The following is a 14,306-nucleotide window of genomic DNA, read 5'->3' on the forward strand; positions in this document are numbered from 1 at the left end:
GCCTGAAATGTTCTGAATATATCTGTTATGTCCTTCTGGTCCAGTGTATCATTCAAAGTCTTGTTTCCTTATTGATTTTCTGTTTATATGATCTGTCCATTGTTGTAAATGAGGTGTTGAAGTCACTTACTATTATGGTATTATTAGCAATGACTTTGTTTATGTTTGTGATTAATTGATTCATATATTTGGGTGCTATCACATTTGGAGCATAAATGTTTATAATTGTTAGGTCTTCTTGGTGGATAGACACCTTAATTATGATATAATGCCCTTTTCATCCTTGTTACAGTCTTTATTTTAAAGTCTAGATTATCTAAGTATGGCTACTCCAGCTTTCTTTTGTCGACCATTAGCATGATGGTCAACATCCCCTTACTTTCAATCTGAAGGTGTTTTTAGGTCTAAAGTGGGTTTCTTGTCAACTGCATATAGATGGATCTTGTTTTCTTATCCATTTTGTTACCCTGTCTTTTGATTGGAGCATTTAGTCCATTGACGTTTAGAGTGAGTACTGAAAGGTATGAGTTTATTGCCATTATGTTTCTTGTAGAGTTGGAGTTTCCAGTGGTCTCTGGTCCTTTCTAATATTTGTTGCTTTTGGTCTTTTTTTTTTTTTCTCATCTTTTCTCCCCTCAGAGAGTCCCCAGAGGGGCCCAGTTTTAATGGGCCTCCCCCACTTCTATTTTTACCTCCAGAGCTCCTATCATTTTCTCACTGTGAAGATGGGAGACAAATCTGCTAGTGCTTCTGGCAGGGGATGGGTTAAAGTAACCATCTTAAAATATGTTTTTAGGAAGGTCTACCCTCAAGGGAAACTATTTTACCAGAGTGTAATCAACTGGGGTTTTAGGAAAGCCTAACTGGCCTGAGGGAAGGGAAATACCCAGCTTAGGGTCATTTAAAGACTGAGACCTACTCACAGGCCTACGGAATACTTTCCCTCACCCTACACCTTGAACCACATCAGTAGGGCTCCTGTATAATATCAGGGGATTGAAGCTAAAAGAACTATAAGCCTCAGATGCTATTTACAGAGTCTCTATGAAAACCAAAGACTAAGGGGGAGACAAAAGCAATGACAATAAGGAAAATTATAGCTTCTGACACCACAGTTACAGTAAACAGTAAACACAATCTACTCTTAGTCAGATAAACACAATTTATGGATTGTTTTGTAACAATTTGTATACTTAACATATCAATAGAGACATAGTTACCAATGTGTGTATAGATTACAGTCTAAGATGTATTTCTTAGTGCAGACTATAATCAAAAAAGTTGAAATCAACTGGCATAGGGAATCTCTTGACTATGCTCTCTACAAAACCAAATACTAGCAGGTATGCCCTCATTACCTATTCAAGTACAACAAAGACTTTCTCCAATTCCATGTGGGAACAGCTCACGGAAGACATGAATGATGTATATTCATGAATGCTGTTTTGTTATTTTCATTAATACAGTGGGGATCTCACAGATGGGTACTTCTCAACCAGAACTTACTTATACTTTTCAAGTCAGCATAAGTCTTTATGTCTTAGCAATGCTTCTGTCTTGGTTGTAATACCCAATGAGCTGGCAAAAGATGCCAAACAAGCTAGAGGCCCTTGTGATACTGACAGACCTGCCTACGTTCATCTTACTTGTGCCGTCATAGTCTTCATTTGCAACATTATTGTCTGTGAAGCATGTAGAGGCTTTCAAGTAAAAATATGGCTTGTAACTTGTATTTCCTATAGTATGGAGCCTCTTAGTAATGCAGTCTCCTTAAGATACTTCTGTACTCCCTTGACTGCTTCCCACACGTGCATCTTTGTTGTTGCTCTGAGAACTCGCCTAAACGAATCTCGCCCACTGGTAACATCAAACACTTTTTTTTAAAAATTTTTTTTTAATGTTTATTTATTTTTGAGACAGAGAGAGACAGAGCATGAATGGGGGAGGGTCAGAGAGAGGGAGACACAGAATCTGAAACAGGCTCCAGGCTCTGAGCTGTAAGCACAGAGCCCGACACGGGGCTTGAACTCACGGACCGCGAGATCATGACCTGAGCCGAAGTCGGCCGCTCAACCGACTGAGCCACCCAGGCGCCCAAGATCAAACACTTTTTAAGTCTAACTCCCCTATGAAATTATAAAGAGCCCCCTGCAGACCTCTTTTTTTTTTTTTTTTTTAAGAGTTCAGCTTTATACTGAACAGGTTCAGAAGAGGTTTAGTCAGAAAGACCAAAACCTGTGTCACCATCAGATTCCCCGGATTCTTCATTCTTTGCTTCTACCTCCTTCTTCACAGCAGGGACAACAGTGGTAGAGGGGGCAGGACCTGGGACAGCTGGTCCAGCACCAGCTGCTGTGCTGCAGTGGGTCCACCAGGACTTTCCTTGCAGAGGAGGCTCCCAATGTTATCATTCACCAGGGCCTTAGCAAACACGGCCCTCCAGAAAGATTACACATTTATACCAGCTGATTTCATGAGAGCATTGATCTTTTCTTCCGTGCCAGTCACCTCGTCATGCTGCAGACAAGGGCCAAGGGCCGAATACATGCAGGCGAGTTCCAGACAGAGGCTTTGTGTGGGCAAGTGCTGAGCCCGTGCAATGTGAAGGGATGAAGTGAGGGCCTTGACCGAACGAGGACTAAGCTTCCTTATTTAACCCAGCCTCTATGTGTCCAAAGAATTGATTTCCTGAATCAATGTTTTTAGTACAAAAATCACGTTATCATGAGTTTATGACTTATTTCACACGTATGAAGATTTTTACATTTTTTTTTTAAATGTTTATTTTCTTGAGACAGAGAGAGACAGTGTGAATGGGGGAGGGGCAGAAAGAGAGGGAGACACAGAATCCAAAGCAGGCTCCAGGCTCTGAGCTGTCAGCACAGAGCCTGACCTGAGGCTTGAACTCATAAACCGTGGGATTGTGACCTGAGCTGAATTTGGACACTTAACCAACTAAACCACTCAAGTGCCCCTTGATTTCCCCTTCATTTCTGAAGGATATTTTCAAGGGTATGGGATTCTCGGTCAATAGTTCTTTTTTCTCAAAACTCCTGGTCTCCATGAAACATATATTCTCATTCCAGAGGTCAGACTGAAAGAGTAAGCCTGTACCTGGGACATGCTACTCTCATTTTGGAAGGAAAAAATCAGGAGACTGGGTACCAAGCCATACAAAATATGCAAGCACATTTAAAACTTCTACTGAGATATCTTTTAGCCAAAGAAAGTAATATGATCTAGGCTAAAGTCAGTGGGCAGGAAAGTAGACTGTGTTCACAAAGCATGGCAAGGGTATGGAGGAATGAATATCTGTGAAATAATGCAATCTGATACAGCCTGCCATTGTTCACAAATGTTCACTCCCTTCCTGGAAACAAAGATAGTCACCCCATTCTAACAATACTCTAAGGTCTTATCCAATCAAAACATCCAGTTTGAAACCCGAGCTCTTAAAATGTATATCATGCTCCAATATAGCTTCTCTTGAGCCAAAGTCCTATAAACTAAAAGGTCTGTTATTTGCACCCTACACATCCATCATAAAATGTGGAACCCATATAAATACTCTTATTTATAAGGGGAAAAGGGTAGAACCAGCAATCACTGATTCATAGCAATTCTGAAATTCCAATGAGGAACTATCATAAGGTCTACTAAGCTGAGTTAGTGTAGAAAACTTAATCAATTTTGTTTCCTGGAGGTAGGTTCATAGTCTATTGTCCTTCGTGACTCTTGAGTTCATGTTCTAGGAGGTCCTTCCTTTTCCAGTATCCTCATCAGGAAAAATTGCCCCCTTGACTAGTGAATAGCTTCCTCAACCTGTCAATAGAAAGTTGAGGGCTTGAGAATAGTTCTATTGTTCAAACAATCACAACTCCTTTTAATTCAGGCTGGTGGCAGTTTGGGCACTACAACTCTTTAAAAAATAGTTTGTTTCTTTTTTTTTTTTTTTACTTTTTCTTTCTTTATGTTTTTGAGAGAGAGAGAGAGAGAGAGCAGGAGAGGGGCAAAGGGAGAGGGAGAATATCAGCAGGCTCTATGGCCAGCACAGAGCCCCACGTGAGCTTGATTTCATGACTGTGAGATCACCTGAGCTGAAATCAAGAGCTTAATTTGACTGAGCCGCCCAGGCACCCCTGTTGGTTTCTTTTATATCTTTGTTTACTATTAATGCCTCTTGCCAATAGCAAGATCCAAAATTAGAAAATATTCCTTTAGGCTTAATTACAGATAATTTGAACTCTTTAGACTTCCATTGGGCCAAATCTATGGTCTCTATCCTGAGCCATTTTGTGTAAGTGAAATGACTTACTGGGGATCACTTTAAAAGAATCAGAGGTCTTAACAAATAGTACGGTGACAACAGTCTTGATTTGTTCTTTGCACTCAAGTTTGACTAGGAGTAGTAGTAGTAGTAGTAGTAGTTTTAATTGGGTGTACTTTTACTTAATGGAATAAAAATAGTGGCTCTTCATATTATGAAGGATGACAAAAAAATTTTACAGGCACGTTGTAATATTAATTTTGCATGACTGCTCATATCTTCTAATCTTTATAATGTACTTCTAAAAGAGAATAGATAATACAAATTGCTTTTCTTCCATTTATCCACTTTAAAGTTTCTTTGAAATCATCCTTAAAATTGCCTACGTATTACTATTGTATTTTCATATCAAAAATTTGCTCAAGTTGCTAAATTTCTAATATGCTTTCAATTCACTAAAAATAATTCAAATTATTCCATGTAAGAACATGCACACACAACTAAAAAACAACTTTTCAGGTCCTTCACTTGGTCTTTGCACTGAGGTTTTGTCTTAATTTGCAAACAGTTTACTGGCTGGAGAAGAGAAACAGTTGCACCTTTCAACTCTGTCTCTGGATTTCTGGGTGCTCCTTTTCTCTTCCATTCTTACTTGGAAAAAGGTCAATTATTTTCTCAGCTCATCTCTTGCTTATAATGACTGATAAGCAATTTTGTGCCAACAAAATTTTGTCTTGAAAAGTCTTTGCCAAAGTCACAAATTTATAGGTATATTTTCTACCTTTCAAGTTATCTAAGGTGATGGTTTTACGAAAATTTTCACCTGTGCCTAGTATAGGTTATTTTTCCAGCCTCCTTTAACATTAGGGCTCCCATAGCAGGCATGGTACAAATACTACATATTTTATTTTATTGTTGTTACCATAGTGCCCTTGCTTCTAGGTATCAATTTCTTTGCTAATCAACTTTTATTGTAGTGACAAGCAATCTCTAAATCTCAGCAATTTATAACTGTCATTTGTCACACACATTACTGAGCTCTACTGGACTCTTTTGGGCTCAGCTTGTTTTATGCATCTTCCCTCTTTGTTGTTTTATTGTTGTTGTTGTTGTTTAATGATGAAACAATTTATATTCAAATGTAGCCAACTGGACTCAGTTTAGATGATCCCAATTTTGTTGGCAACATCCAAAGCATCACAGTCAGGAACCAGTCAAACATATGCTTTCTTTTCTACATCTGACCTGATCAGAGTGTTGACCTTGGCCACATCAATGTCATAGATCTTCACAGCCTATTTGATCTGGTGTTTGTTGGCCTTGACATCCACAATGAACACAGGAGTGTTGCTGTCTTCCATTTTTTCCATGGCTGACTCAGTAGTCGGGGGAAACTTGATGATGGCATAGTGGTCAAACTTGTTTCTCCTGGGGACACTCTTTTGAGGATATTTGTGTCCCCTTCGGAGATGCAGTGTCTTGGGCTGTCAGAATGTAGATGATGTGCAGATTATCTTTTTTTTTTTTTTTTTTTATGACTGTGGATGCCTCTCAGCACTGCTTTCTTGGCCTTCAAAGCCTTTGCTTTGGCTTTGGCTTTGGGAGGGGCAGGGGCTTCCTTCTTTACCTTCTGCACCATCTTCATGAAAGGCACATCTTCTCTCTTTGAATAAACTCTGAGATATTAAAAAGAAAGCCACAGATCCAAAATGGTATCATTTAGGCTGAGTCTCCAAACAGGGGTTTAATCCTTAATCTAATTGCAGTTTCAATTTCCCCTGGAGATGTAGTTTTAACCTGTCAGTTTGGAATTTTCTGATCAGCCCCAATGAAGTAAATGGCCACGTGGTTCCTCTCCATCCTCCAAAGGAAAATGAGATAATCTGCACAATAAGACCTTCTGCTCCTGACCTTGCCTGAAACACTCCTTTTCTTTTGCTAATAATTTCATTGCCTTATTCTCCTTCCTATAAACACCTTCCATTTTGTACAACTCCCCTCTACATTCTACATGGGATGCTGTCTGATTCATGAATTCCTTAACAAAGCCAATGAGATCTTCATATTTACCTGGTTGAATTTTGGAGTAGACACTATTTGAAAGATGGTTTTCTGACTGTGGAAGGCAGAAAGAAGAGGAGGAGTGTCAAACCATGCTAGTGCTTCTAAAGCTTCTGCCAAGATATGCTGTATGTCATATATGCTCACATCCCATTTGTTAAAGCAAACCACACAGCCATCAAAGTTAACCAAAGTTATTTGGTGAAGGGAGCAAATGCTTACCATAGCACAGAAAGAAACGCATAACTATGATAAAAAAAAATGAAATGTGCTACAGCAAATATTTACTGAAAAGCAGCAGTATTCCTTCCAGCTGCCAAAGGCATTCTTATAAACAAAACAGTGTCTCTGATTTCAGAAAACTCAGTCTATTGGGGAATTCCACTAAGTAAAGAAGCAGTTGAAATGTAACGTGAGGAGGGTACACATCTGCATGCCATTTAACTCAGAATTGAGATATTAGGGAAGGCTTAACTGAACTGGTACCTGGATGGTGAACAGGGAGGGGTTAGACTCATGAAAAGAGTTGAGGAACAGTGGACTGGGTTCCCAGCAGCTCAGTATAAGCAACGTCTGAGGGCAAGATGGAGCCTGGGGAGCCAAAAATAATTCCATATGGTGTCAGGGCAGAGGCCAACGCTGTCAGATGCACAAAATAATATTTGAATATTTTGTATTCAAAAGAGAAGTATAAGCTTTAAAACTGTGGAGTCACTAGTCCCATAAACAATTGCACCATGGTATACTATTATACACTGAAACTGAAAAGCAGAAATAAACAAACCCATGCCTTTCATAGGTGGAATAGACCAGATAGCGTGGGCATTGACACTTATACAAAGTCAGAGTGAAGGCAGAAGTGGTTGTATTAAACTGCCTTGTGGCCTGGCACTTTTCTCCAGCAGGCTTTATGGGAGAAATCCTCAGTGGTGATATTGAGTGAATGCTGTTAATATGGTAATTACTTTGCTACTGGCAAGAGAAAGATTGCCTTGAGGTTTGTAGTTATATATCTGATTAGAAAATATAGTTGTTTCTGTCAATTAACTACATTAGCCAGATTTTGGGGGGAAAACCCAAATCAAAATGCAATTTAACTCTATCACTCTTCAAGAGTATGGGTTTGAGTTTGGTCTAACCAGTGTGAAGGAATCTGGAGAACATCCCTATTTTGTCTCTTAGCACAGTGGGCTGCCTGTGGAAGAGTCAAACATACTTACAACATGGATAGGCCCCATCATCCTTCTGAAATGGACAGCTGGGGAATGTTAACATGTTGATAACAAGCAAAAACAAACAAACAAACAACCTAAACAAAAAACACCTCTGGCTCAGTTTGTACTCAATATGCATGTATTTTAAAAGGGAAATTTTTATTTATTTATTTTTTTAATTTATATCCAAGTTAGTTAGCATATAGTGCAACAATGATTTCAGGAGTAGATTCCTCAATGCCCCTTACTCATTTATCCCATCCCCCCTCCCACAATCCCTCCAGTAATCCTCTGCTTGTTCTCCATATTTAAGAGTCTCTTATGTTTTGTCCCCTCCCTGTTTTTATATTATTTTTCTTCCCTTCCCTTATGTTCATCTGTTTTGTATCTTAAGGTCCTCATATGGGTGAAGTCATATGATATTTGTCTTTCTCTGACACTGATTTTGCTTAGCATAATATCCTCTAGTTCCATCCACGTAGTTGCAAATGGCAAGATTTCATTCTTTTTGATTGCCAAGTAATACTCCATTGTATATGTATACCAACCACATCTTCTTTTTCCATTCATTCATTGATGGACCTTTGGACTCTTCCCATACTTTGGCTATTGTTGATAGTGCTGCTATAAACATGGGGGTGCATGTATCCCTTCAAAACAGCATACCTGTATCTAAAAGGGGAATTTTTTAAGTGTAAGCCATAAAGTGCTTTCAAAATAGGATCTGGCAATGCCTCCAGTTTTGTTCTTCTTTTTTCAAGATTGCTTTGACTATTTGGGGTCTCTTGGTGTTCCATACAAATTTTATGACTGTTTGTTCTAGTTCAGTGAAAAACACTATTGGTATTTTGATAGGAATTGCATTAAATGTATACATTGCTTTGGGTAGTATGGACATTTTAACAGTATTGGTTCTTTCGATCATGAACATTGAATATCTTTCCTTTTTTTGTGTGTCATCTTCAAATTCTTTCATCAGTGTTTCATGACTTTCAGAGTATAGGTCTTTCACCTCCTTGGTTAAATTTATTCCTAGGTATTTTATTCTTTTTGGTGTAAATGGGAATGTTTTCTTAATTTTTCCTTCTGCTATTTCATTATTAGTGTATAGAAATGCAACAGATTTCTGTGTTTTGATTTTGTATCCTGTAAATCTGCTCAATTCACTTAATAGTTCTGATATTTTGTTGGAGCCTGTAGGGTTTTTATATATAGTATCATGTCATCTGCAAAGAGTGAAAGTTTTACTTTTTCCTTAACAGTTTGGATGCCTTTTATTTCTTTTTCTTTTCCAACTGCTGTGCTTAAAACTTCCAGTACTATGTTGAATATAAGTGATAACAGTGGACATCCTTTTCTTGTTCCTGATCTTAGAGGAAAAGCTCTCAGTTTTTCACCATTGGTTTGATGTTAGCCGTGGGTTTTCATTTATGGCCCTTATTATGTTGAAGTATGTTCTCTATAAACCTACTTTGTTGAAAGTGTTTATTATGAATGGATGTTGTACTTTGTCAGATGCTTTTTCTGTGTCTATTGCAACGATCATATGGTATTTATCCTTTCTCTTGTTAGTATGATGTATCATATTAATTATTTTGTGAATATTGAACCACTCTTTCATCCCTGGAATAAATCCCACTTGATCATGGTGAAATATTTTTTAATGCATTGTTGGATTCCGTTTGCTAATATTTTGTTGAGGATTTTTGCATCTATGTTTGTTAGAGATATACTACAAAGCTGTAGTAATCAAAACATTATAGTACTGGCACAGAAATAGACACATATTGTCTATGGAACAGAATAGAGAGCCCAGAAATAAACCCACACTTTTATGCTAAATTAATCTTTGACAAAGGAGGCAGATATACGCAGTCTCTTCTACAAATGGTGTAGGGAAAACTGGACAGCTACATGTAAAAGAATGAAACTAAACCACTTTCTTACACCAGCCACAAAAATAAACTCAAAATGGATTAAAGACATTAATGTGAGACTTAAAACCATAAAATTCCTGGAAGAAAACATAGGCAGCAATCATTTTGACATGAACTACAGAAACATTTTTATAGCTATGTCTCCTTTGCCAAAGGAAACAAAAGCAAAATTGAACTATTAGGATTACACCCAAATAAAAAGCTTTTGCACAACAAAGGAAACTATTAATAAGACAAATAGACAACCTACTGAATGGGAGAGAAGATATTTACAAATGACATATCTAGTAAAGGGTTAGTAGCCAAAATATATAAACAACATATACAACTATATACCAAAAAGGCAAACAATCCAATTAAAAAATACTCAGAGGATCTGAACAGACATTTTCCCAAAGAAGACATACAGACTGCCAAAAGACACAGGAAAAGATGCTCAACATCATCAGGGAAATGCCAATAAAAACCACAATGAGATATCACCTCACACCTGTTAGAATGACTAAAATCAAAAACAAAAGAAATAACAAGTGTTGGCAAGGATGTGGGAGAAAAAGGAATTTCGTGAACTGTTGGTGGGAATGCAAACTGATGTAGCCACTGTGGAAAACAGTATGGAGGTTCCTCAAAAAATTAAAAATGGAACTACCATATGACCCAATAATTCCACTCCTGGGAATTTACCCAAAGAATACACAAAACACTAATTCAAAAATATATACACACCCCTATGTTTATTGCAGCATTGCCAAAATTGGATTGCCAAAATATGGAAGCAATCTAAGTGTTCATTGATAAATGAATGAATAAAGGATGTGGTATATATACATGCAATGGAATATTATTAAGCCATAAAAGAATGAAATCTTGTCATTTGAAACCACATGGATAGATCTAGAGGATATAACGCTAAGAGACAGGCGAATACCATATAATCTCATTCATAAGTGGAATTTAAGAAAATAAAACAAAGGAACAAAGAAAAAAGAGAAAACAAACAAACAAACAAACAAACAAAAACCAAACTGAAATATAGAGAACAAACTGGTGGGTGAGTGAATGGGTGAAATATGTGAAGGGAATTGAGAGGACACTTATAGGGGTGAGTACTGAGCAATGTATAGAATTGAATCAGCATATTGGATACCGATACCTGAAACTAATATGACACTGTACTTAATTATACTTGAATTAAAAAAAATAGGATATGGCTTTGCAAAGTGACCTAGAACTTTTAAACATTCACCTTTGTTTAAGACACTCTCATTTCCCTTAAGCACCCATGTTATCTACCTCTGTAAGGACTAGTCATAAGAAAAAAGTTACAGTTAGTTAAAACAAAAATCCAGAAAGAATCGTTGGAAGAGATCAGATATTGATGCAATATTAATTCACTGTATGTGATCTTTTTATCATAAAGAACACTGGACACATGATCATACATTTGCACCTCAACTCTACCACCGTTCATCATGTTGCTATCTTAGGCAAAAGTACTGAAAACACAAAGTATGCCTTTTTTTCCTACATTCATCCAGGATTTCATTGCTTTTGCTACAAAAGTACCTCTTTTTCTCCATCCTAGTATTAATAGCTACCATTTATTCATTGCTTAACCAGGCTCTGGATGTGCCAGTCAATATGTGTACATTATATAACAATAGCAGATCAACACATTTCTCTCATGTATCGGGGAGACAACTGAGACACCTTGAACATTAAATAATTTTCTCAAGCTCATAAAGCTAGTAAAGTGGTAGAGACAAGATTCAAACCAGATCTTTCTGACTGTAAGAAAATTCAGAGTGCTGACCATTTCACAACACTGCCACCTGCACTGGATTTGTCTCTTGTACACTGTAAGACCTGACTAGACAGAAGCAAAGTGTTTAAACTATACTAAGGCATAAATGACTATAACCCCTCCCCTCAACCCCAACACCCTTATCTTTTCATTTTGGAAAATGAACTTGTTGGGGCGCCTGGGTGGCTCAGTCAGTTAAGCATCCGACTTCAGCTCAGGTCATGATCTCACAGTTAATGAGTTCAAATCCCACATTGGGCTCTGTGCTGACAGTTCAGAGTCTGGAGCCTGCTTCAGATTCTCTGCCTCCCTTTCTCTCTGCCCCTCTCCCACTCTTTCTCTGTCTCTGTCTCAAAAAAAAAATGTTTAAAAAAATTTTTTAAAAAGAAAAATGAACTTGCTTATTCAAATGAATCTCTAATTAGATTGATTTCATGCAAGGTGACAAAAGGGAATGAAATATTTTAGACATAATGAGGAAGTATTTGGAAAAGGAACAAGGAGCAGGAGTCATTCAGCTGCTGACTGAGTCATTCCATAGAGTTGGTGGTGTAATCTCTGGCTGAAGCTTCCTAATATCACACACCCACACAGGTCAACCTTGAATGTTTAGCAAAATTTAAAGCTTTATTTTTTTTTAATGTTTATTTATTTTTGAGAGAGAGACAGAGTGTGAGTTGGGGAGGAGCAGAGAGAGAGGGAGACACAGAATCCAAAGCAGGCTCCAGGCTCTGAGCTGTCAGCACAGAGCCTGATGCGGGGCTTGAACTCACAGACCGTGAGATCATGACCTGAACTGAAGTCAGACGCTTACCGACTGAGCCACCCAGGTGCCCCAAAATTTAAAGCTTTAATGAGAAAGAAAACATTGAAGAAAATCAGTGAGTTGTATTAATAGCATACATGAATGTTAAAGTCTCTGATACCAATGCAAGCTTTCTACTTAGCTTCATTCCTAATTTATTTACTAAGTAATTGCAATGTATCCTTTAGTTTTTAGCTACATCTTATATGAACTATTTTTCTATATACTTACCCACCACCATTTATCTACAGAGTTGATCTCTCTTTCCTATTCCCAAAGCCTTTACTATCTTTCTTTATATGATGGCTTTTACACATCACATTTTATTTTTTTTACACGTTAAGCTTTTTCACTGTAACAATCTCTTAGGGTTACAAATGACTTATAGATTTTTAATGAGAACATTTAACAGTGTTTGGCACTAACTGCTGAATAAGTAAACTCATAATTTCTATATCTGTATTTCATATTTGAAAAATGCCAGCCATAGGATCAATGTAACCTATGTGTGCAAAAGTTACAATTTTTAGCTATACAAAACTGATTCCTCTAATTCATTTCTTTCTCTGTTTTCTTTGCTCACTTGTTCCTTTCTCTTGCACTTGTGCTTTTCCTTCTGCCTTTCTGCTTTTTGGTTCTCTTTCTCTGTCTAACTCTACCTGCCTTTCATCACTTTGTTTCTGATTAGCTCCATCCTGCAACAAGCTCCACTTTGTGTCGGGGGGAAGGCGGCCACTAGTATCAGGTTCAAATTCTCTTAGCTCAGTAACCTTGGCAGGATGAGAACTTGTTTCTTCTAGCATTAAAAATGTTATCATCCTAAGGATAAAGAAGATGTGGTATATATGTACTCAATGGAGTATTACTTGGCAATCAAAAAGAATGAAATCTTGCCATTTGCAACTATCTGGATGGAACTGGAGGGTATTACGCTAAGCGAAATTAGTCAGAGAAAGACAAAAATCATATGACTTCACTCATATGAGGACTTTAAGAGACAAAACAGATGAACATAAGGGAAGGGAAGAAAAATAATATAAAAACAGGGAGGGAGACAAAACATAAGAGACTTAAATATGGAGAACAAACAGAGGGTTACTGGAAGGGTGGTGGGAGGGGGGATGGGCTCAATGGGTAAGGGGTATTAAGGAATCTACTCCTGAAATCATTGTTGCACTATATGCTAAGTAATTTGGATGTAAATTAAAAAAAATAAAATTAAAAGATTTCTCCAAAAAAAAAAAGTGTATCATCCTGTCTTGGTACAGCTTATCTTACATTTTGCTGGTAATATTCTAATATAAGGGTAAGTCAGGAGGATATACCTCAGTTATCTGGAACCTGATCTATTACCCTTTATGGTGTATTGCTTAGGTTTTTGTTGGCGTAATGCTATGTAATAAACAACCCCCAAAAATCTCAGCTCCAGCCTCAGGAGATTCTTTCTGGTCATTCCAAATGGTGCCAGCAGCTCTCAGGCTGCATGCTTCCTCATTAATGTACTGCATGTGTCCTATTTCCTCAACCTTTGATTTAAAGCCGTAGGATTCATTTTGGGACACCTGGATGTCTCAGTCGGTTAAACCTCTGACTTTGGCTCAGGTCATGATCTCGAGGTTTGTGAGTTCAAGTCCCGTGTAGGGCTCTGTGATAACAGCTCAGAACCTGAAACCTGCTTCGGATTCTGTGTCTCCCTCTCTCTCTGCCCCTCCCCTGCTCATTCTCTCTCTCTCTCTCTCTCTCTCTCTCTCTCTCTCTCCCCTCTCTCTCTCTCTCAAAAATAAACATTAAAAATATTTAAAGTCATAGTCTTCATTCTAGTTATACTATTTTAGGTCATGCTACTGTCTCTCTGAACTGCTCATGCACCAACCTAATGCTAGTTAGATTAGGCCTAAGCCACATGTGCCACTCATCGAGCTACTTCTCTAAAGCACATGAGATCCTTAACAGGGTGATGGGTAGTTACCTGAAACACACGCCGGGCACTAGAACCGAAAGAAGGTGATAAAAGGCTGCCAGAATCAGCAAATGTCCAACACAGAATATGATGCTTACATTTTAGATTTCTTATTTAAGATCAACTTTGTGGTTTAGTCTACTCTGACCTTTGGAGGAAGGATTGGGCAATACCCATGATGTGAACTATTGGTAGATGCCATCTCCAAGACTGAACTTAGAAAATTTGCAGAATAAAGAAACAAAGATGAAGAAGAGG

General features: G+C 37.9%; 1 pseudogene; it reads right to left on the reverse strand.

Annotated features, from left to right (window-relative positions):
- Positions 1-2,215: 2,215 nt before the first annotated feature.
- Positions 2,216-12,906, reverse strand: LOC124507550 (60S acidic ribosomal protein P1-like; annotated as a pseudogene).
- Positions 12,907-14,306: the final 1,400 nt, after the last annotated feature.

Source organism: Lynx rufus, unplaced genomic scaffold (genome assembly GCF_022079265.1).
Source record: "Lynx rufus isolate CCGP_SWC_20201006 ecotype Redwood Valley unplaced genomic scaffold, mLynRuf1.p SCAF_12, whole genome shotgun sequence".
In the NCBI taxonomy this organism is placed as follows: domain Eukaryota; kingdom Metazoa; phylum Chordata; class Mammalia; order Carnivora; family Felidae; genus Lynx; species Lynx rufus.